Genomic DNA, 21106 nt, shown 5'->3' with positions numbered 1-21106 from the left:
CTCCCTGTCACACCTCACCCCACCCCCAACCCCCATTTGAAAAGCAAGTTGCAGTCACTTGCATGCTGGGATAACTGGCCATTATGCACCGCTCCGAATGCTGTTGCAAGTGCTGCAAATGTGGGCATGCCAGTGTGCTTTTGTGGACAGACTACAGCTCTTTCCCTACTGTGCTCTCCGAAGGTGGGTTTAACTGAAAGCGCTCTATATCTGCAAGTGTAGCCATGCCCTTAGTCTTAACCTTAGTCCTGCCTTGCAGATCCCCATAGTATTTCAGTGCTGGGCTCCCCACACAGCTCTGCCAATGCCCCTCAGTCCTGCCCTGCAGCCCCCCTGCTATTCCAGTCCTGGGCTCCCCTCACAGCTCTGCCATCGCCGTTCAGTCCTACCCTGCAGCCCCCCTGCTATTCCTGTGCTGGGCTCCCCACACAGTCCTGCCAATGCCCCTCACTCCTGCCCTGCAGTCCCCCTGTTAGTCTCGTGCCATGGATCCCATTACTAAGGAAATATAATAGTTACTTTTTAGTGATTATTGGCAGTTGGTATTTAAATAAGAAATCTTTCAAATGGATTCATATGTTGAATCTAAATACAGAAGGAGGAAGAATAAAACTGATGTCCTATCTTGTCTCCTGAGTTTCTCTGTCCCTTGTTGCAAGTGCAGTGTGTGCTTCCCACCCCCATTGAAATACCCATGACAGAACTACTTCCATTCCTAATGATTTTGAGGAATCTTGAACAATTTGAAAATAAGTGGGACTCTCTGTTCACTCCCTCTCGGGGGCTTACTGGTTGTAAACTGAACATATTGAATCATTAATTGACTGTGAACAGTCAGTTGAGAGACTGCCCCAGGGAGAAGCAGTATGGTCTAGTGCAGTGGTCTCCAACTTTTTTTATGCCCAAGATCACTTTTTGAATCTAAGGGCAACCAAGGATCTACTCCCACTCCTTCCCCGAGGCCCCACTCCTTCCCCAAACTCCGCCCCACTCACTTCATTTCCCTGCCCTCCCCCCCCCCCCATTGCTCACTCTCCCCGACCCTCACTCACTTTCACCGGACTGGGGTATGGGGTTGGGGTTCGGGAGGGGGTGCAGGCTCTGGGCTGGGGCTGAGGGGTTTACAGTGTGGGAGGAGGCTCTGGGCTGAGCCTGGGGCGTGGCGTTGGGGTACAGGAAGGAGTGAGAAGTGCAAGCTCTAGGAGGGAGTTGGGGTGCAGGAGGGGGCTCCAGGCTGGGACAGTGTTAGGATGCAGGAGGGAATGCAGGATGCAGGATCTGGAAGGGAGTTTGGGTGCAGATGGAGGCTCCAGGCTGGGAGAGAGTGTTGGGGTGCAGAAGGGGGTACAGGATGCTAGCTCTGGGAGGGGGCTCAGGGCTGAGGCTTGGGGTGCAAGAGGGGGCTTGAGATGCTGGCTCATGGAGAGGGCTCAGGGCTGGGGCTTTGGGTGCAGCCTCCCGCCAGACAGCATTTACCTCTGGCAGCTCCCAATAGGTGGCAGAAGCAGTGAGGCCAAGGCAGGGTACATGCCTACCCAGGTCCCACACCACTCCCGGAAGAGCCAGCGCACACCTGCAGTCCCTGGGGGAGGGGACGGAGGGCACATAGCTCCATGAGCTGCTGCTCTCTGCAAGCATTAATGGGAGCAGCATGCAGAGGGAGACCACTGGCTGCAGGGCCATGCTGGCTGCTTCCAGGAGCAGCGTGGGACCAGGGTAGGCCTTAGCTGCAGCCACATGGCACCGCTGGAGATCACGATCGACTGGGAGATCCTCTAGGATCGACCAGTCAATATGACTGACCTGTTGGTGACCACAGGTCTAATGAATAGAGCCTTAGACTGGAATTCAGGAGACCGGGGTTCTAGTTCTGCTTGTGCTACTGGCCTGCTGGGTGACCTTGGGCAAGTCATGTTGCTCTCTGCCTGAGTTTCCCTATCTGTAAAATGGAAATAGTGATACTGGCCTCATTTTTAAAGTGCTTTGAGATCTATTATTATTACAAATCATAATATGACTCTTCCAGTTGCCAGCACTACAAACTCTGACCTGACATTTACACATCTCACAGAGTGCTTGGTTTTCTTCAGCTCTTATCTGTTATGTACAAACAAAGCAATCATGTTGTGATGGGTTGGATGTGCCAAGACTACTTCTGCTCCTGTTTTCCCTGCCAGCTCAGGACTCCAGCACCCTGTCTTGCTGAGTCAGACACTCCCGTCTGCTCCAACAAAGATCCAGGGCCTGAATTACCTGCCCCAAAGCTGCAGGTTTACCTGAAAGCAGCTAACAGAAGTGTGCTTGTCTTTAGCACTCAGATGCCCAACTCCCAATGGGGTCTAAACCCAAATAAATTCGTTTTGCCCCGTATAAAGCTTATGCAGGGTAAACTCATAAATTGTTCGCCCTCTATAACACTGATAGAGAGAGATGCATAGTTGTTTGCTCCCCCAGGTATTAATACATACTCTGAGTTAATTCATAAGTAAAAAGTGATTTTATTAAATACAGAAAGTAGGATTTAAGTGGTTCCAAGTAGCAACAGACAGAACAAAGTAAGTCACCAAACAAAATAAAATAAAATGCACAAATCTATGTCTAATCACTCTGAATACAGATAATCTCACCCTCAGAGATGCTTCAGTAAATTTTTGACTCAGACTGGACACCTTTCAGGCCTGGGCACAATTCTTTCCCCTGATACAGCTCTTGTTCCAGCTCAGGTGGTAGCTAGGGGATTCTTCATGATGGCTCCTCTCTCGCTCTGTTCTCTTCCACCCCTTTATCTTTTGCATAAGGCGAGAATCCTTTGTCACTCTCTGGGTTCCCAGCCCCTCCTTCTCAATGGAAAGACACCAGGTTAAAGATGGATTCCAGTTCAGGTGACATGATCACATGTCACTGCAAGACTTCATTGCCCACTTGCCAGCACACACAAATACAGGAAGACTTGCAGGTAAAACAGAGCCATTTGCAGACAATTGTCCTGGTTAATGGGAGTCATCAAGATTCCAAACCACCATTAATCCTTCACACTTTACATAATTACAATAGGCCCTCAGAGTTTTATTTCATATTTCTTGTTTCAGATACAAGAGTGGTACATTTATACAAATAGGATGATCACACTCAGTAGATTCTAAGCTTTGTAATGATACCTTACAAGAGACCTTCTGCATGAAGTATATTCCAGTTACATTATATTCACTTATTAAATTTCTATAAAACCATATAGACTGCACAACATCACACATGTGCTGTCTGTAAAATGACTTTTGTTTTAGATCAAAACTAAATAAAAAAGAGAACAAAAATAAAGACTCTACGAAAAGACGGCATGGGTTTTTTGTCTTCTCCATAATGTCTGAACTGAACACAAAATAGCAGATGCCTTCAGTAGACTACCAGAAAGTTAAAGATGCACTATGCATAAAATGAAGTGCTGCATAGCCACATGTCATTACCACAGGAAGGGTGTCACTAGTTGGCACCAAGATAATATCTTCATCTGCATAGGATAAGCCTGCATAGCCAGCTTTGGTAATGACTATCCAAAGAGCAGCAATGAAAATAATGTCCCTTCTCTATGTTTCTCTGGAGCTGGGAATAGTTACAGGGCATGACAATTCCTATGCAATAACCCCAGCTCCATCAGTGAGATCCCAGTTATATCAGTATAAATGTGCTTGTATCAGTATAACTTATTCCAGTTTAAGAAGCAGAATAAACTAGCAGAACTGCATCCATACTAGGGCTTTTACCAGTATTATTATTTTGTTTAACCAAAATAGTTATGCCAGTACACTTCTCAGTCTTTCCCCCTGCCTTGACACCATCATGTGGCTTTGACTAATATAGTATTCCCAGCTGGCTAATGGGGAGTACTGAATCCAAATGTTCCACTCCAGTAGGTTGGTAGCAATATAAACCCCACTTTGGACTCTTGGACACTGAAGAAAAGGTATGCAGCCCCAGCTGTTGAAAGAAAAGCCTAGGATCAGGCAGCAGGGAGTGAGGAGTGCCAGTTTTGAGTTAGGGGATTGGGCAGATGGAGTGGTGTAGAGAGAATAAACTCTGTCTGTTAGTGGCAAAGTAATTTTTTGAGTAGGTGTCACAATGTTTGGTGTGGGAGGGGGAATTTCCCAAAGCCCCAGCTGCTTGCATCAAGAGAGTGCATGAATATCTCACCTTCCATTTAAAAAAAGTTTCTAGCCCTTGTGGTTGCAGAGAAATGCTGGAGAATGTGACCCGCTTGTACCCTAAAGGCTCAGAAATCAAAGGCAAAGAGAAGAGACCATATATTTTGAAATTTCATTATATCTGGGGCCTGACTCATGATTCTTGAACAGAAGGGGTTGGCAATAATAGGTTCATCTGTACGTATTGGGCAGCAAATATTCTTAGAGCACTGAGAGATCCAGGTTGCCAGATGGGTTTTATGGAGACTCTTACAGAACAGGCAACAAACACAAACTGTCTTTTTAGCCTGCCTGCTTGCAAAATGGCCTGTACAGTACAGCAGAGAGTGATAGTGACTTAACTGCAATGTGCATTCAAAAGACTTCCGTGGTTGTACTGGAGTTACTAATAGAGGCCTAGTGAGATAGGAGAGGTGAGAGGCTATTTTGAAAGGGCATTGAGCTCAGACTTCCTGAGACAAGGTACTCTATGATTACTGCTCCATGACTGTTTGATTACTTTTCATTTATGGAACTCCCTGATCTCTGACCTGTATTGGTTTTCAACCAACAAGATTGCAGGGATTTGCTTAATCATTGTGCTGTTATTTCTCAGTAACTGTAATGTGATTAGATGAAAAGTTGCCACAAGCACAAAAACAATGGGCAAAGGCATCCCTTAAAAATTAGAAGTTAAATCCTACTGAGGAAAATAGAATGGCGCATAAACTTTGGCAAGTCAAGTGTAAAGGTATAATTCGTCAAACCAAAAAAGAATCTGAAGAGCAACTACTTTTTGAGTCTTTAGGTAACAGCATACTTTAAAAAAAAGTATATCAGAAGCAGGAAGCCTGCCAAATAATCAGTGGGGCCACTAGATGATCAAGGTGCTAAAGAAACACTCAAGGAAGACAAGGCTGTTGCGAAGAAGCTCGATGAATTCTTTGCATCGGTCTTCATGGCTGAGAACATGAGGGAGATTCCCAAACTTGAGCCATTCTTTTTAGGTGTCAAATCTGAGGACCTGTCCCAGATTGAGCTATCAGTAGAGGAGGTTTTAGAACAAACTGATAAATTAAAGAGTAATAAGCCACCAAGACCAGGTGGTATTCACCCAAGAGTTCTGAAGGAATTCAAATGTGAAATTGCAGAACTTCTAATTGTAATATCTAACCTATCATTTAAATCAGCTTCTTTATCACTTGACTGGAGGATAGCTAATGTGACACCAATTTTTAAAAAGGCTCCAGAGGCAATTCTGGCAATTGTAGGCCGGTAAGCCTAACTCCAGTACCTGGCAAATTGGTTATAACTATTGTAAAGAACAGAATTATCAGGTACATAGATTAACCCAGTTTGCTGGAGAAGAGTCAACATAGCTTTTGGAAAGGGAAATCACGTCTCACCAATCTATTAGAATTCTTTGAGGAGATAAACAAACATGGACAAGGGTGAACCAATGGATATAATGCATTTGGACTTTCAGGAAGCCTTTGAAAGGTCTCTAATCAAGGTCTCATAAGCAAAGTAAGCTGTCATGGTCTAAGAGGGAAGGTTCTCTCATGGATTAGTAACTGGTTAAAAGACAGAAAAAAAAGGGTAGGAATAAATGGTCAATATTCAGAATGGAAAGAGGTAAATAGTGGTGTGTGTACTGGGACCAGTGCTGTTCAACATACTCATAAATGATCTGAAAAAAGGGATAAACAATGAGATGGCAAAATTTGGAGATGATACAAAATTACTTAGGATACTTAATTTTAAAACAGAGTTAAAAAGTGATCTCACAAAACTGGGTGAATGGGCAACAAAATGGCAGATGAAATTCAATGTTGATATATGAAGTAATGAACATTAGAAAACATAATCTCAAAATGATGGGCTCTAAATTATCTATTACCACTCAAGGAAGAGATCTTGTGGATAGTTATTGTGGATAGTTCTCTGAAAACATCTTCTCAATGTTCAGCGGCAGTCAAAAAAGCTAACAGAATGTTAGGAACCATTAACAAAGGGGTAGAAGATAAGACAGAAAATATCATAATGCCACTATATAAATCCATGGTATGTCCACACCTTGAATACTGTGTGCAGTTCTGGTCACCCCGTCTTAAAAAAGATATATTAAAATTGGAAAAAGTACAGAGAAGGACAACAAAAATGATTAAGGGTATGGAACAGCTTCTGTATGAACAGAGAATGAAAAACAGAGACTTTTCAGTTTGGAAAGAGACAACTAAGACGGGATATGACAAAGGTCTATACAATCATGAATGATGTGGAGAAAGTGAATAAGGAAGTGTTATTTACACTTTCACATAACACAAGAACCAGGGGTCACCCGATGAAATTAATAGGCAGCTGGTTTAAAATAAGCAAAAGGAAGTATTTCTTCACACAACGCACAGTTAACCTGTGGAACTTGTTGCCAAGGGATATTGTGAAGGCCAAAACTATAGCAGGGTTCAAAATAGAATTAAATAAGTCGATGTAGGACAGGTCCATCAATGACTATTAGCCAAGATGGTCAGGGATGCAGTCCCATGCTTTGGGTGTCCCTAGCCTCTGATTGCTAGAAGCTGGAAGCAGATGACAGGGGATGGATCACTTGATGATTGCCTGTTTTTGTTCATACTCTCTGAAGCATTGGCATTAGCCACTGTTGGAAAATAGGATACTAAGCTATATGGACCATTGGTCTGACTCAGTATGGCTGTTCTTGCTGGGAGAAATTTTCAGTTTACTTTGTGGATAAAGTAGCAAGAAATGCTTGCTGCCTCTATAGCTAAGCAGACAGAAGACAACTTGAAAGCTCCAGGTTATCCACCACTGATGAGACCTTTGAAGATTTATTGGTGGAGGCAATGAATCCTTTCTTTGCTCCTGTATAGATGTTAGCTTTCCAACATTCTTTATGCCGCAAGTCAACTTAGCTTAGGCCGCAGTTTCACCACAAGGTTCTCTAACCATCACCCCTCTCTTGTAACTATTTCAGAGTTAATTGTCTTTTCTCAAGGAGTTTTATCAGAGGGTTTAGAAATATATTGTCGTGTCTATGAGTTTCTGAGCTAGTGAATCCAGTAAAGCATTGTGAGGTCTGTTGTGATATTCTCACATGCTAAAGACAGATCCCTTGAATTCATCAGGACTCTTTAAATCAAGTCCTTTGTTATTTGTCTTGACTTTTCTCCTAACACTCTAAACTGTACAGATTGGCATGGGGTACTTGAACTGACATACTTCAAGAATGACTGAATTGATCCAGTCATGTGCTGTGTTATCTGTTATGAATTCATCTGGAATCCTAAAAGTAAGCAAACTGATTTACAACACATTTATTATCCTGCTACTTGGTGTGTTGTAGAATAACACAATTTTAAAAACAACAGTAATCTTTTTATTTAACACAAATAGATTTACATCAACTTTGGATCAAGGGTTATAGTTTTTCTTTCAAAAGTTTACAACTGAACATTGACTTAATTCAGCTTTGAAACTTTATTATGCAGAAGAAAAATGCTGCTTTTAACCATCTTAATATAAGTGAAACAAGCACAGAAACAGTTTCCTTACTTTGTCAAAGCTTTTTTTAACTTTCATTTTATTTTTTCAGTAGTTTACGTTTAACACAGTACCATGCTGTATTTGCTTCTCTTTTTTTTTTTTGACTTTGCTGCCTGATTGTGCACTTCTGGTTCCAAATAAGGTGTGTGTTTGACTGGTCAGGTTGTAACTCTGGTGTTCATAACTCTGAGGTTCTACTGTAGTTTTCTTTTGACATCCGGTAATAAGGGTGTGGACCTCATCCCAGTCATCTGAACCCGGTCAGAGTCACAAGGTGGTGAGCAAGTCACTATCGCTCATTCCAGCCATTACTGTTGTGAAAAGTTATGGCTTGATGCACGAATTACTGTGTGAAGTTGTCTGGCCTGAGTTACACAGGAGGTCAGACTTGATGATCTCAATGGTACCTCCTGGCCTTGGAATCTATGAATAGGACAACTTCAGCAGTAGACAGAATTGTCAGATTTTCTATGCCGCTGTTAGTCTGGTGTTCAGTCCCAGGCATTGCATAGACACTGCGTCGGTCAATTATTTTCTTCTGGTGGTAGGCGAAGATCAAGGATCCATGACCTGTCAGCAGCCTTTGATACCATTGACTACGAGGTATTTTTTACATGCCTGCTGACCTTGACAAGGGTAGACAGTGTCCTTCTAAAAGTGAGTCAATCCTTCCCTTTCTGAGAGGTCCCAAAGTGTAGTGTTAACTGATTTCTCGTTTGCCTTGAGGGTGCTCTCAAGCAGGATATGGGAGGGCAGTATAATCACTCCTGCTCAATAGGCAGACACTGTCATTAGGGGAGATAGGGAGGCAGTGTGGGCTGTGCTGCCTTCCCTATACAGCTAAATACCAGCTCTGTGCCTATTTCATCATACCTAGACAGTGCAATTAATCAGCTTTCTCAGTATCTTCCTGAAATAAGGGCTTGCAGAGGCTGGCCATTTGGTAGCTCATTCCAGATAAGACTGAGATAATATTGATAGATTGCAGGGGAAATAACCTGTGAAAATTCTATACCTAGTATTTGTCTGTCCCCCAGCTGATGAGTCTGTCTCCATGTGGCTCTGTGTGGAAGAACTAGCTCAAGGGGTGTGTGTAGGTGTGGGGTTCACTAAGAAGTCCTGGGTGAGGTTGCCTCCTGTGACTCCACTTGGTGTTAATGTACGGGGCTTGTCCGGTTGGCAGCTCCTTCATCTGAACTAAGTTTGCAAAGAAGGTACAAAACCTGGAATAAAACACTGGCAGGTTTTTGTTTGACTTGCAAAATCAACAGCAACTGGCTGTGGAAATGGAAACACTTCTGCCTTCTCACTCTTCCATTCCTGCTGCTGCTCACCTGCACCAAGTGGGGGAATGCCAATGTTCTTCCTCAGAAGAAATCTTCAGCTCAGTGAAAAATGAACTGCCTTTGCCATGGGCTGGGGAGGCAAGAGGTACTCTACACTAAGGTACTCACTGTAGGGATGAGAGGAGGATTGACAGAAGCACAAGTTGGGAGTGGATGAAAGAGCCATAACTTGAGTTCTCTCTGGTAAATTGGTAATTATTGTGTCTTGGGCTAACTAACTTTGGAGATGAACTTAGAAGCCCAGGATACAGTCATTACCCCATAAACAAGAAGCACTCAAGTTCATAGACTCATAGACTCATAGACTCTAGGACTGGAAGGGACCTCGAGAGGTCATCGAGTCCAGTCCCCTGCCCTCATGGCAGGACCAAATACTGTCTAGACCATCCCTGATAGACATTTATCTAACCTACTCTTAAATATCTCCAGCGATGGAGATTCCACAACTTCCCTAGGCAATCTATTCCAGTGTTTAACTACCCTGACAGTTAGGAACTTTTTCCTAATGTCCAACCTAAATCTCCCTTGCTGCAGTTTAAGCCCATTGTTTCTTGTTCTATCATTAGAGGCTAACGTGAACAAGTTTTCTCCCTCCTCCTGATGACACCCTTTTAGATACCTGAAAACTGCTATCAGGTCCCCTCTCAGTCTTCTCTTTTCCAAACTAAACAAACCCAATTCCTTCAGCCTTCCTTCATAGGTCATGTTCTCAAGACCTTTAATCATTCTTGTTGCTCTTCTCTGGACCCTCTCCAATTTCTCCACATCTTTCTTGAAATGCGGTGCCCAGAACTGGACACAATACTCCAGTTGAGGCCTAACCAGCGCAGAGTAAAGCGGAAGAATGACTTCTCGTGTCTTGTTTACAACACACCTGTTTATGCATCCCAGAATCACGTTTGCTTTTTTTGCAACAGTATCACACTGTTGACTCATATTAAGCTTGTGGTCCACTATGACCCCTAGATCTCTTTCTGCCATACTTCTTCCTAGACAGTCTCTTCCCATTCTGTATGTGTGAAACTGATTGTTCCTTCCTAAGTGGAGCACTTTGCATTTATCTTTATTAAACTTCATCCTGTTTACCTCAGACCATTTCTCCAACTTGTCCAGATCATTTTGAATTTTGACCCTGTCCTCCAAAGCAGTTGCAATCCCTCCCAGTTTGGTATCATCCGCAAACTTAATAAGTGTACTTTCTATGCCAACATCTAAATCGTTGATGAAGATATTGAACAGAACCGGCCCCAAAACAGACCCCTGCGGAACCCCACTTGTTATACCATCTAATTAATCTAAGTTATCATCTAATTAATCCATTGCTATGAAGAAAAGAGCTGCAGTGGCACTCCTGCAAGGATACTGTGTTTCACCATTGGCACAGAATTTCAGTAGCTAATCCTGTACTAAAAAGGAGATGACAATGTTGTCTAGCAATTTCTGAGAGGTGATTAACCCCTTTATGGATGTTTGTGCAACGTGCTTCTCGCTAGTGCTCTGTAATGGCACATTTCACTAAACTTCCTGTATAACCAGACTCCTCTGTCTTCTCCTGCTCTGTATTCTTCCAAGTGTACTGGAAAGTGTTTGCTTTCTTTTATAATTGCTGACAATGTGCTTGACCCTGTATGAGACACACCATGGAAACTCTTTGCCCTGAAGAATTTGCTTCTTTTGAGGCTGTGTCTGATAGGCTGTAAGTGAACTCTTATGTAGTGCATGTGTGGAATTTCATTATTCCACATGCTGCACCCAGTACCACTCCAACAGGAGAGGTATCAAAAACTAAAATTACAGGCAAAGTGGAGGTAAAATGCTCTAACACATGGGCACACAAGACTTTCCATGTTCCACTTTGGCCACAGGAATACCAGATCTCAGGATGTACACTTGGTATTGAGTCAGTCATGTTGTACCAGAGCAGCCACATGTGAAAATGAGTTTTCCATAGTAGCTTACAAATCCTAGAACAGTCACAGCTGGCTAACTGTAGATATTGCTCATAGCTTCAGGGTTGGATTTCTGTGCTTAATTCCTTCAGCGTTGAACCTGTTCCTGACATAGGCTACACCAGGGGTCTCAAACTCAAATGACCACAAGGGCCATATGAGGTCTAGTCCATTGGTCACTGACAACTCCCACCCTCACTGCCCCAGGCCCTGCCCCCACTCCACCCCTTCCATGAGGCCCCGCCCCTGCCCTGCCTCTTCCCACCCCTTCCCTGCCCCTTTCCACCCCCTTCCCCAAAGTCCCCACCCCAACACTGCCCCTTCCCTGTCACCAGGGGGTACAGGAGGCATGCAGGATGCAGCAGGGGCTCAGGGCAGGGAGTTGGGTGCAAGAGGGGTGCAGGGTGCGGCAGGGGGCTCAGGGCAGGGAGTTGGGTGCAGGAGGGGTGTGGGATCCGAGCTCCAGCCCGGCACCACTTACCTAGTATTACTTCCAGGCTTCCATCTTACTACCATAACAAGAACACTAGCTGCTTTCAGATCACTGGTCCGTAGTGAAGACATAAACAGCTAATGCACTAGTTGCACCATAGGGTGACCTTTTTATTTAACTTGCACTGGTCATTGTGGTGGCCAAGTCCATTAGAGACCTTTCCCACAACCAAATGGAAAAATATCCTCTTGCTCCTAGTCTAGATGATGGAAAAAGCAAGAGTGAACAAATGCCTCTTGGATGCTGATCCACAAAGGTACTCAGAGTTAGGTCCTAAATCTAGGGTTAGGTGCCTAAGACCCACTTTTAGGCTACTCCTGCTGAACCAGTAGGTCCCTAAATTCACTTGGCACCTAACTTTTCAGGGTAAAAGTTCCCCTGGCGCCTAAGTTTTTGCCTCTGGGCATGCGTAATGCTGCCTCACTTTAGCCATCTGAACGCCTATCTCCCCTCTGATCCCCAGAGCAATCCTTGAACCAGGGGAAAACATGCCCATCTTGCATATGAGGTCTGTTCTGATGAGGTGCTGCCTACTGGCTCAGGTCCCATTCAAAATTCACCAGCAGGAGGCACTGCTGCTCACTTTATAGTTTTTATCCCAGAGGTTACAGCACTCACCTGGAATGTGGGAGATCTGGGTTCAATTCCTCCCTCTGCCTGAGGGGGAGAGAGGATTTGAAACATGGGTCTCCTACCTTTGAGGCAAGTGCTTTAACCACTGACCTATGGGATATTCTGATATGGGATTTCCTTGATCTCTTCTGTTAAAGTTCCACCATGGTTAAATAATTAAAATATGATTAGAGAAGGCGGAATGAACATGGAGTCTCCCACCTCCCAGGTGGGTCCCCTAACTACTGGACTACAGAGTCACAGTCTCTCTCTGACCCAGTGACTGTTTCACTGTGAATAATTACTATTAAGTCAAAAACAGCTGTGTAAATGTTGCTTAGACATTGTGGCTCAGGCTGGCGCTCAGGCTCTGAAGCCACCAAGGCACATAGTGGGATATGTATGCAAGGCTCTTTCTCCTCTCTGAGGTGTGTTGGGGTTTTTTGATGGGGATGGGAGGTTGATCTTTGCCTGCAAAGTAGGCCAAAGTGGATCTATGTAGCAGGGGTAGATGTGTGTGTGAGAGAGACAGAGATCATGTGGGAAGGTGGTGAGGGACATTGTAGGTCAAAGTCAAGATGATCTGAGAGAACTCAGACTTGTCATGACAACTCGTTGGGCTTGGGCTATGACCTATTAGATAAGTTATCATTGTTCATCTAGACCTCTCCCTAGGCAGTTAACAGTGTTGAGTCCATTATCAAGTCTGGTAGAAATTTGGTTTCTGAATTCTATTTTTGCCAAATAGAACAGAGCCTTTGCCTCTTTCCGGGGCTTAATTTATAATGAAAGAAGTGCTGTGGCTCAAGCACTTTTTTACACTCAGAACTGATGCAGCAAGCCCAGTGGTACTGGGGCTAATTAAGCACTGCCTCTTTCTAAGAGTGTTTGTTTATAGCTTTACCTGACCCTAGAGCTCAGGACACAATTTACATTTTCTGCACATACCATTTTGCAAATTTTTTTAAAATGGCAACAAAATTTCCAGTGTCTGTTTCCATTTGGCTCTTTATGCCTTTGTGGGCACCGCCCAGATATAATTTTTTGCACACAGTCTGTACAACTTGTGCTTATGTAGTTCCCATACCAGTCTTTCTCCCCCCCTACCTCCCCACCCTCCACCCCTGGTCTCCACAGGTCATGTTGTGGGCTCTTGGGAATGTAGAGAACTGTCAGAAAGCAAACTGTCTAACTTCTCTTAGAATATTGTGGGCTGCAGAGCTTGAGAATAGTGCCCTAAATTCCCCTTAATGGCATTACACCACTCTGGCCCCATATCTGGGCCATGACCTGCTGACTCCCATGTTTTGAAGGGTGATCCTAATTCCACATCCATTCTTGATCTGCCTCCACTGTGATAATACCAGTTCTAGAATGTCTTTAAACCTGAATATATCCAGTGCTAGTCCTCAGTCAGTGAAAACAATGGGCTGATCTCTTTACAAGTCTTACTTTCTGGCTCCATGTTGCTCTATGATCAGAATTTTCAGTATGCCTGTGTAGAGCAGCATTATGCAGTTCGTAGATACTAAGGCCAGAAGAGACCTCTGTGATCATCTAGTTCAGAAGTTTTCAAACTTTTGTACTGGTGATCCCTTTCACACAGCAAGCCTCTGAGTGCAACCCCCCCTTATAAATTAAAAACACTTTTTGATATATTTAACACCATTATAAATGCTGGATGCAAACCAGTCGGGGTCCTGACCCCCAGTTTGAGAATCCCTGATCTAGTTTGACCTCCTGTATAACACAGGCCATAGGACTTCCCTGAATTAATTCCTCTCTGAACTAGGCTAGAGCCATATTTTTTTTAGAAAAACATCCATTCTCCATTTAAAAATTGCCAGTGATCAAAGTTAAATCATTAAATACCGTGTCTAAGGCTCTCCCAATTATTCGCAATGGCCAGAGTTCAGATTCAAGACCAGTCTTCTCCAAAGGCTGCCTTTGCTGATTTACTGCTCAGCTCACTGCTAATAATCCCCTGAACAAATTTACCTCGCGGCGATTCTCCTGACATAAAATCACACTTGCCCAGGGAAGCCCGAGCCTGTTGTGCTGCTTCTGCCTGTCTATGGGCACTAATGGTACTTTTGCTAAAATAGCTATCTTAAGAGCTATTCATTCACTTAGCACTCTGATGGTAACATTAAACCTGGTTTATCCTGGATTTGTCCTTTAGCTGACCAAATGCCTTTGGGCACAACAATGGCAAGAACTTGGCTCTCTTTCTGCATTGTTCTTAAGTTATTTAGCCAAGACTTGCTTAATTAGGAGTCTAAAGGTAGGTGCCTAAATAAGAGGGCTGATTTTTCAAAAGTATGGAGTACCCAATCACTTCTTTTGATCCCAGGTGGAGTGGGTAAGGTGCTTAGCCCTCTTTGAAAACCAGGTCCCTAATGTTAGGATGCTGTCTTGAAAATCTCGGCCTTGCTTCTAAAAACTCTTAGATGCTTCTCATGAGCTCTAATGCTCTCTGTAGGATCACAAAAGCATGATCCAGACTCACTGCTAAAATGGTCCTTTCTCTGTTTTTCCCTCTCTTCCTAAAGCAACATCAATTCTTTTCCTCATTGCCAACCTATGGTGATTGGAGCAATGGGGTAAAGAGTGTGGAGATGAAATGGAAAGATAACAACTGTATTAGAGGAGATTAATTCAATACCACCAGCAGGCAAGCTGGAAGGGCAAGTAGTTTAGAGTGATTGAGCCAAATTTCACCCACACAATTCTGCAAGGACATTGAATTAATAAGCATTGCATCAGAGGCACAAACTCTGATTGGCTGCTGATGTTCCAAGGACATGACACTGCTGCCTAGCAACTAGTGAGCTGATTAACCCTTTAATCAATGTTGCATACTTCACAGTTCGCTGAATTTAAATGTTGAACTGATTAATGGGGAAAATCGTGGGTGTTAATAGGTGATGGCTTCATTCTGCTTTGCTTTATCTATCAGGTCTAACTTGTGTAGGGTCTGTTGCCAGTTTCATTGTTATTTGTTTGCAGATGGCGTGAACTCGGTAGTTTTGTCCCAAACTTTGGGTAAAATTTTCAAAAGCACCTAAGGGCCTAAGTCATATTTGAAACTGTTCCCTTTGGGGTACACTTGACATTTGGGCTACAATAGAAAGTTTTGGAATTTCCCAAGCATATTTGTCGCTGAAGCCCCCTCCCCCCTCCTCCCAAGCATCTTCCACGGGACTGTCATCCAGTCCATGGGAGTCTTTACATAGATCTCATTTTAGCTGAGTGTTGTCTGTAGCTGGACCATGGCCTTTCTTCACTTATCCTTGTAACTAACTTCCTGTGCTTTAGAACATATCTTTTTTAACCTTTCCAGCCACTGCCACCCTTCCCTTCCCTCAAACATGTATGCAGAATCACTAAGCCACCTTATGGTACTCATCTGAAATGCTGTACTTAAATACCTTGCCTGTGGCAAACTGTGCAGCGCAGTTGCTGGGCCTCATATTCAGAGATTCCTCGGCTAATAGAGACCATTGTGATCATCTACTCTGACCTCCTTTATAAAGCATACTCATGTATTTTCCAACAGACACATGCAGGCATACAGCCATACTGTTTACCAGGGGTCGGCAACCTTTCAGAAGTGGTGTGCCGAGTCTTCATTTATTCACTTTAATTTAAGGTTTTGCATGCCGGTAATACATTTTAATGTTTTTTAGGTCTCTCTCTATAAGTCTATATATTATATAACTAAACTAGTGTTGTATTGTAAAATAAACAAGGTTTTCAAATTGTTTAAGAAGCTTCGTTTAAAATTTAAATTAAAATGTTGATCTTAGGCCGCCGGCCCGCTCAGCCTGCTGCTGGTCTGGGGTTCTGTTCACCTAGGCCAGCAGTGGGCTGAGCAGGGCCTGTGGCTGGGACCCCAGCTGGCAAGGGTCCAGCAGCCAGAACCCCAGACTTACAGCGGGTTGTGCGGGGCTGGCAACTGGGACCCCAGACCAGCAGTGGGCTGAGTGGCTCAGCCCACTGCTGCTCAGGGGTTCCATCCACCGGCTCCTGCCAGCTGGGATCCTGGCTGCCGGACCTGCTCACCCCGCTGCCAATCTGGGGTCCCAGCCCTGCCCACATACAGTGGGTACCGACCTTCTCCCTGGTTCTGGCCCATTCTCTTCCTCTCTCTGCACTGAGCTGAGGGTGGGAGTGGACTGAGGACAGGGCTGGGGTTGAAGGGTCTGGCCAGGAGCTAGAATGAGGGAGGGGGCTCAGGGTTGGGGCAGGAGGTTTGGGTGTGGGCAGCTCCCATTTGGTGTGAGGAGTGCAGGTGGGAATGTGAGGGTGTGTGTGCAGGAGCCCCTGTTTGGTGCTCAGGGTGGGGGTGGGGATGTAGGGGGTGCAAGAGTCAGGGTGTGTGGTGGGGGGTGCAAGAGTCAGGGCAGGGTGGGCTGGATGTGTGTGGGGGTGCCAGAGTCAGAGCTGGGATTGGGGGGACAGTGAAGGAGTCAAGCAGAGGGCTGGATGTGTATGAGGAGGGTACATGGCTCAGGGCAGGGGCCTGGAGGGTATATGGAGCACAGGGTTCAGGGCAGAGGGCTGGGTGTGTGTGAGGGGGGGTCAGGGCAGAGGGCTGGGGGGATATGCCCCTATTCCACCCACTGCCCCCACTTCTTCTCTGCAAACCTCAGGACTCTCATGCCCCATCCAACCCTCCCCTGCTCCCTGACTGGCCCCTCCAGAGACCCCCTGCCCCTAACCACCCTGCCCTGGATCCCACCCCCTATCCAACCCTCCCTGACCCCTGACTACCCCACCCCTTATCCAACCCTCCTGGCCCTGGACCTCTTACCATGAGGCTCCTAGCAGCATGTTCTGCTCCGCGCAAAAGCAGACACGCTGCCCCATAGGAGCGGGCACCCCCACCCCTCAGAGCACTGTGCACGCGATGGCATGGCTCCAGGGGAGGGGGGAGTGTGTCTGCCTCCCCGTGGAGCCAAACACTGCCCACGGGAGCGTGCAACCCCGGCCCCCAGAGCTCTGCGCACGCGGTGGCATGGCTCCAGGGGAGGGGGAATGGCAGGGGAGGGGCTGGCGACTTGCTGCGCTCAGCTGGGCGCTCCAGCCTAGGAGCGTGGACCCCGCGGCTTGCTGCGCCAGGAGAGTGAGCCATTTGCCCACCCCTGCATTAGGGTGTGCCTGGGCACACCCAGCATACCCTGTGCACACACCCATGCTTCTGACCCCTGCCCCTGTGGGGGGCAGGTGGAGGGTGGAGAAGAGCGGGCTGGGCTGGGCAGGATTTTTAATGGCACGTTGCTCCGGCAGGCAGCAGCGTGCCGTTTAAAATTGGCTCACATGCCACCTTTGGCACACATGCCATAGATTGCCAACCCCTGCTGCATACAGAAAACCTTCCAAAAGCCTGTTTCAGTGTAATGAACTTGAAAAATACATCACAATGTTCCCATGTCTCCCATCCACCCACCCATCCCCGTCCTCTACCTCATCATGTCTCCAGAGTTAAGTTCAAATCTATACCATTCTCAGTGTGTTTGCCTCAAATGGTGTATGACATTATGAAAAGCAGCAAAGAGTCCTGTGGCACCTTATAGACTAACAGATGTATTGGAGCATGAGCTTTCATGGGTGAATACCCACTTCGTTGGATGCTAAAGTTCATGCTCCTATACGTCTGTTAGTTTATAAGGTGCCACAGGACTCTGCTGCTTTTTGCAGATCCAGACTGACACAGTTACCCCTCTGATATATGACATTATAGTTATTGCTTCTCCCTGGGCTTTGCTGTTTCTCTTTATTCTTCATTTTCTTGCGCCTTCAAAATATTCCAGCCTCAGTTTCTTCTGTCTCTTTCAATGTCACTAGTGAGACCTCATCTGGAATACTGTGTGCAGTTCTGGTCTCCCATGTTTAAAAAGGATGAATTCAATCTGGAACAGGTTCAGAGCAGGGCCGCCCAGAGGACTCAGGGGGTCTGGGGTCTTCGGGGGTGTGGGGCCCCCGCTTCGGCAGTAATTCAGCAGCGGGGGGGTCCTTGTGCTCTGGAACCTGCCACTGAAGTGCCCCGAAGACCCGCGGCCGAATTACCGCCGAAGTGGGACCCGCTGCCAAAGAGTTGGGTCTTCAGCGGTAATTTGGCGGCGGGGTTTTCTTCTGCCCCAGAGCAGAAGGACCCCCTGCCGCCGAAGACCCAGAGCAGAAGAAGCTCCGAGGGCCCAGGCCCCGCAACAGTTTTCCGGGGGCCCCAGAGTGAGTGAAGGGCCCTGTTCCAGGGCCCCTGAAAAACTTTCGTGGGTCGCCTGTGGGGCCTGGGGCAAATTGCCCTGCTTCCCCTCCTCTCCCCTCTCCCTGGGTGGCCCTGGTTCAGAGATGGGCTACTAGGATGATCCGAGGAATGGAAAGCCTGTCGTATGAAAGGAGACTCAAAGAGCTTGGCTTGTTTAGCCTAACCAAAAGAAGGTTGAGGGGGGATATGATTGCTCTTTATAAATATATCAAAGGGATAAATATTAGGGAGGGAGAGGAATTATTTAAGCTTAGTACCAATGTGGACACAAGAACAAATGGATATAAACTGGACACTAGGAAGTTTAGACTTGAAATTAGATGAAAGTTTCTAACCATTAGAGGAGTGAAGTTCTGGAACAGCCTTCCAAGGGGAGTAGTGGGGGCAAAAGACATATCTGTCTTCAAGACTAAGCTTGATAAGTTTATGGAGAGGATGGTATGATGGGATAGCCTAATTTTGGCCATTAATTTGGCAATTGATCTTTGATTATCAGCAGTAAGTATGCCCAGTGGTCTGTGATGAGATGTTAGATGGAATGGGATCTGAGTTACTACAGAGAATTCTTTCCTGGGTGCTGGCTGGTGAATCTTGCCCACATGCTCAGGGTTTAACTGATCACCATTTTTGGGGTCGGGAAGGAATTTTCCTCGAGGGCAGATGGGCAGAGGCCCTGGAGGTTTTTCGCCTTCCTCTGCAGCATGGGGCACAGATCACTTGCTGGAGGATTCTCTGCACCTTGAGGTCTTCAAGCCTCGATTTGAGGACTTCAATAATTCAGACATAGGTTAGGGGTTTGTTACAGGATTGGATGGGTGAGATTCTGTGGCCTGCACTGTGCAGGAGGTCAGACTAGATGATCATAATGGTCCCTTCTGGCCTTAAAGTCTATGAGTCAGGTTTGCAGTTATTTAACCTTTATGGTCTTCCTCTTTCCCCACTCCCACTACCTTGATCCCTCAACCTACTTTTCATCCATTCTTAGTCTCTGTATTGCTAAAACACAGCCCTGTGGTACCCATGGTTGCTCCTGGACCTCTATGGCAGGGAACATGACTTGTTTGTGCCAGTGAGAAACAGTCACTGTGACAAACTCTCAGCCTTAGCGATTGTTTGATTCCTGGTAAATTCCCACACAAACAGCAGCAGCTCACTGAACACTTCACAGACAAGGGACATAACAGTGAAATCCTTGCTGATCTTAAACACAAAAAAGAAGCCTACAAGAAGTGGAAGATTGGACAAATGTCCAGGGAGGAGTATAAAAATATTGCTCAGGCATGCAGGAGTGAAATCAGGAAGGCCAAATCACAATTGGAATTGCAGCTAGCAAGGGATGTTAAGAGTAACAAAAAGGGTTTTTACGGGAATGTTTGCAACAAGAAGGTCAGGGAAAGTGTGGGCCCCTTACTGAATGAGAGAGGCAACCCAGTGACAGAGGATGTGGAAAAAGCTAACGTACTCAGTGCTTTTTTTGCCTCTGTCTTCATGAACAAGGTCAGCTCCCAGGCTGCTGCACTAGGCAGCACAGCATGGGGAGGAAGTGACCAGCCCTCTATGGAGAAAGAACTGGGTCAGGACTATTTAGAAAAGCTGGACGAGCATAAGTCCATGGGACCAGATGCACTGCATCCGGGAGTGTGATTACAGAGCCATTGGCCATTATCTCTGAAAACCCATGACGATGCGGGGAGGTCCCAGATGAATGGAAAAAGGCTAATGTCATGCCCATCTTTTAAAAAGGGAAGAAGGAGGATCCAGGGAACTACAGGCCAGTCAGCCTCACCTCAGTCCCTGGAAAAATCATGAAGCAGGTCTGCAAGGAATCAATTCTGAAGCAGTTAGAGGAGAGGAAAGTGATCAGGAACAGTCAGCATGGATTCACCAACGGCCTGACTAACCTAATTGCCTTCTATGATGAGATAACTCCCTCTGTGGATGAAGTGAAAGCAGTGGACATGTTATTCCTTGACTTTAGCAAAGCTTTTGATACAGTCTCCCACAGTATTCTTGCCCTCAAGTTAAAGATGTGTGGACTGGATGAATGGATTATAAGGTGGATAGAAAGCTGGCTAGATCGTCGGGCTCAACAGGTAGTAATCAATGGCTCCATGTCTAGTTGGCAGCTGGTATCAAGCGGAGTGCCCCAAGGGTCGGTCCTGGGGCCGGTTTTGTTCAATATCTTAACGATTTGGAGGATGGTGTGGATTGCACCATCAGCAAGTTTGCAGCTGACACTAAACTGGGAGGAGTGGTAGAAATGACGGAGGGTAGGGATAGGGTCCAGAAGGACCTAGATAAATTGGAGGATTGGGCCAAAATAAACCTGATGAGGTTCAACAAGGACAAGTGCAGAGTCCTGCACTTAGGACGGAAGAATCCCATGCACTGCTACAAACTAGGGACCGGGCGGCTAGCCAGCAGTTCTGAAGAAAAGGATCTAGGGGTTACAGTGGATGGGAAGCTGGATATGAGTCAACAGTGTGCCCTTGTTGCCAAGAAGGCTAGTGGCATTTTGGGCTGTATAAGTAGGAGCATTGCCAGCAGATCGAGGGACATGATCATTCCCCTCTATTCAACATTGGTGAGGCCTCATCTGGAGTACTGTGTCCAGTTTTGGGCCCCGCACTACAAGAAGGATGTGGAAAAATTGGAAAGAGTTCAGCAGAGGGCAACAAAAATGATTAGGGGGC

At 45.9% G+C, this 21106-nt stretch overlaps 1 protein-coding gene across 2 annotated transcripts in view; it reads left to right on the top strand.

Annotated features, from left to right (window-relative positions):
* EPHA1 (EPH receptor A1) overlaps positions 1-21106 on the top strand; it is a 71572-nt gene that overhangs the window by 7344 nt on the left and 43122 nt on the right. The window lies entirely within an intron of this gene.

This window comes from Gopherus evgoodei, chromosome 1 (assembly GCF_007399415.2).
Source record: "Gopherus evgoodei ecotype Sinaloan lineage chromosome 1, rGopEvg1_v1.p, whole genome shotgun sequence".
NCBI lineage: Eukaryota > Metazoa > Chordata > Testudines > Testudinidae > Gopherus > Gopherus evgoodei.
This window is presented reverse-complemented; position numbering and strand designations above follow the sequence as displayed.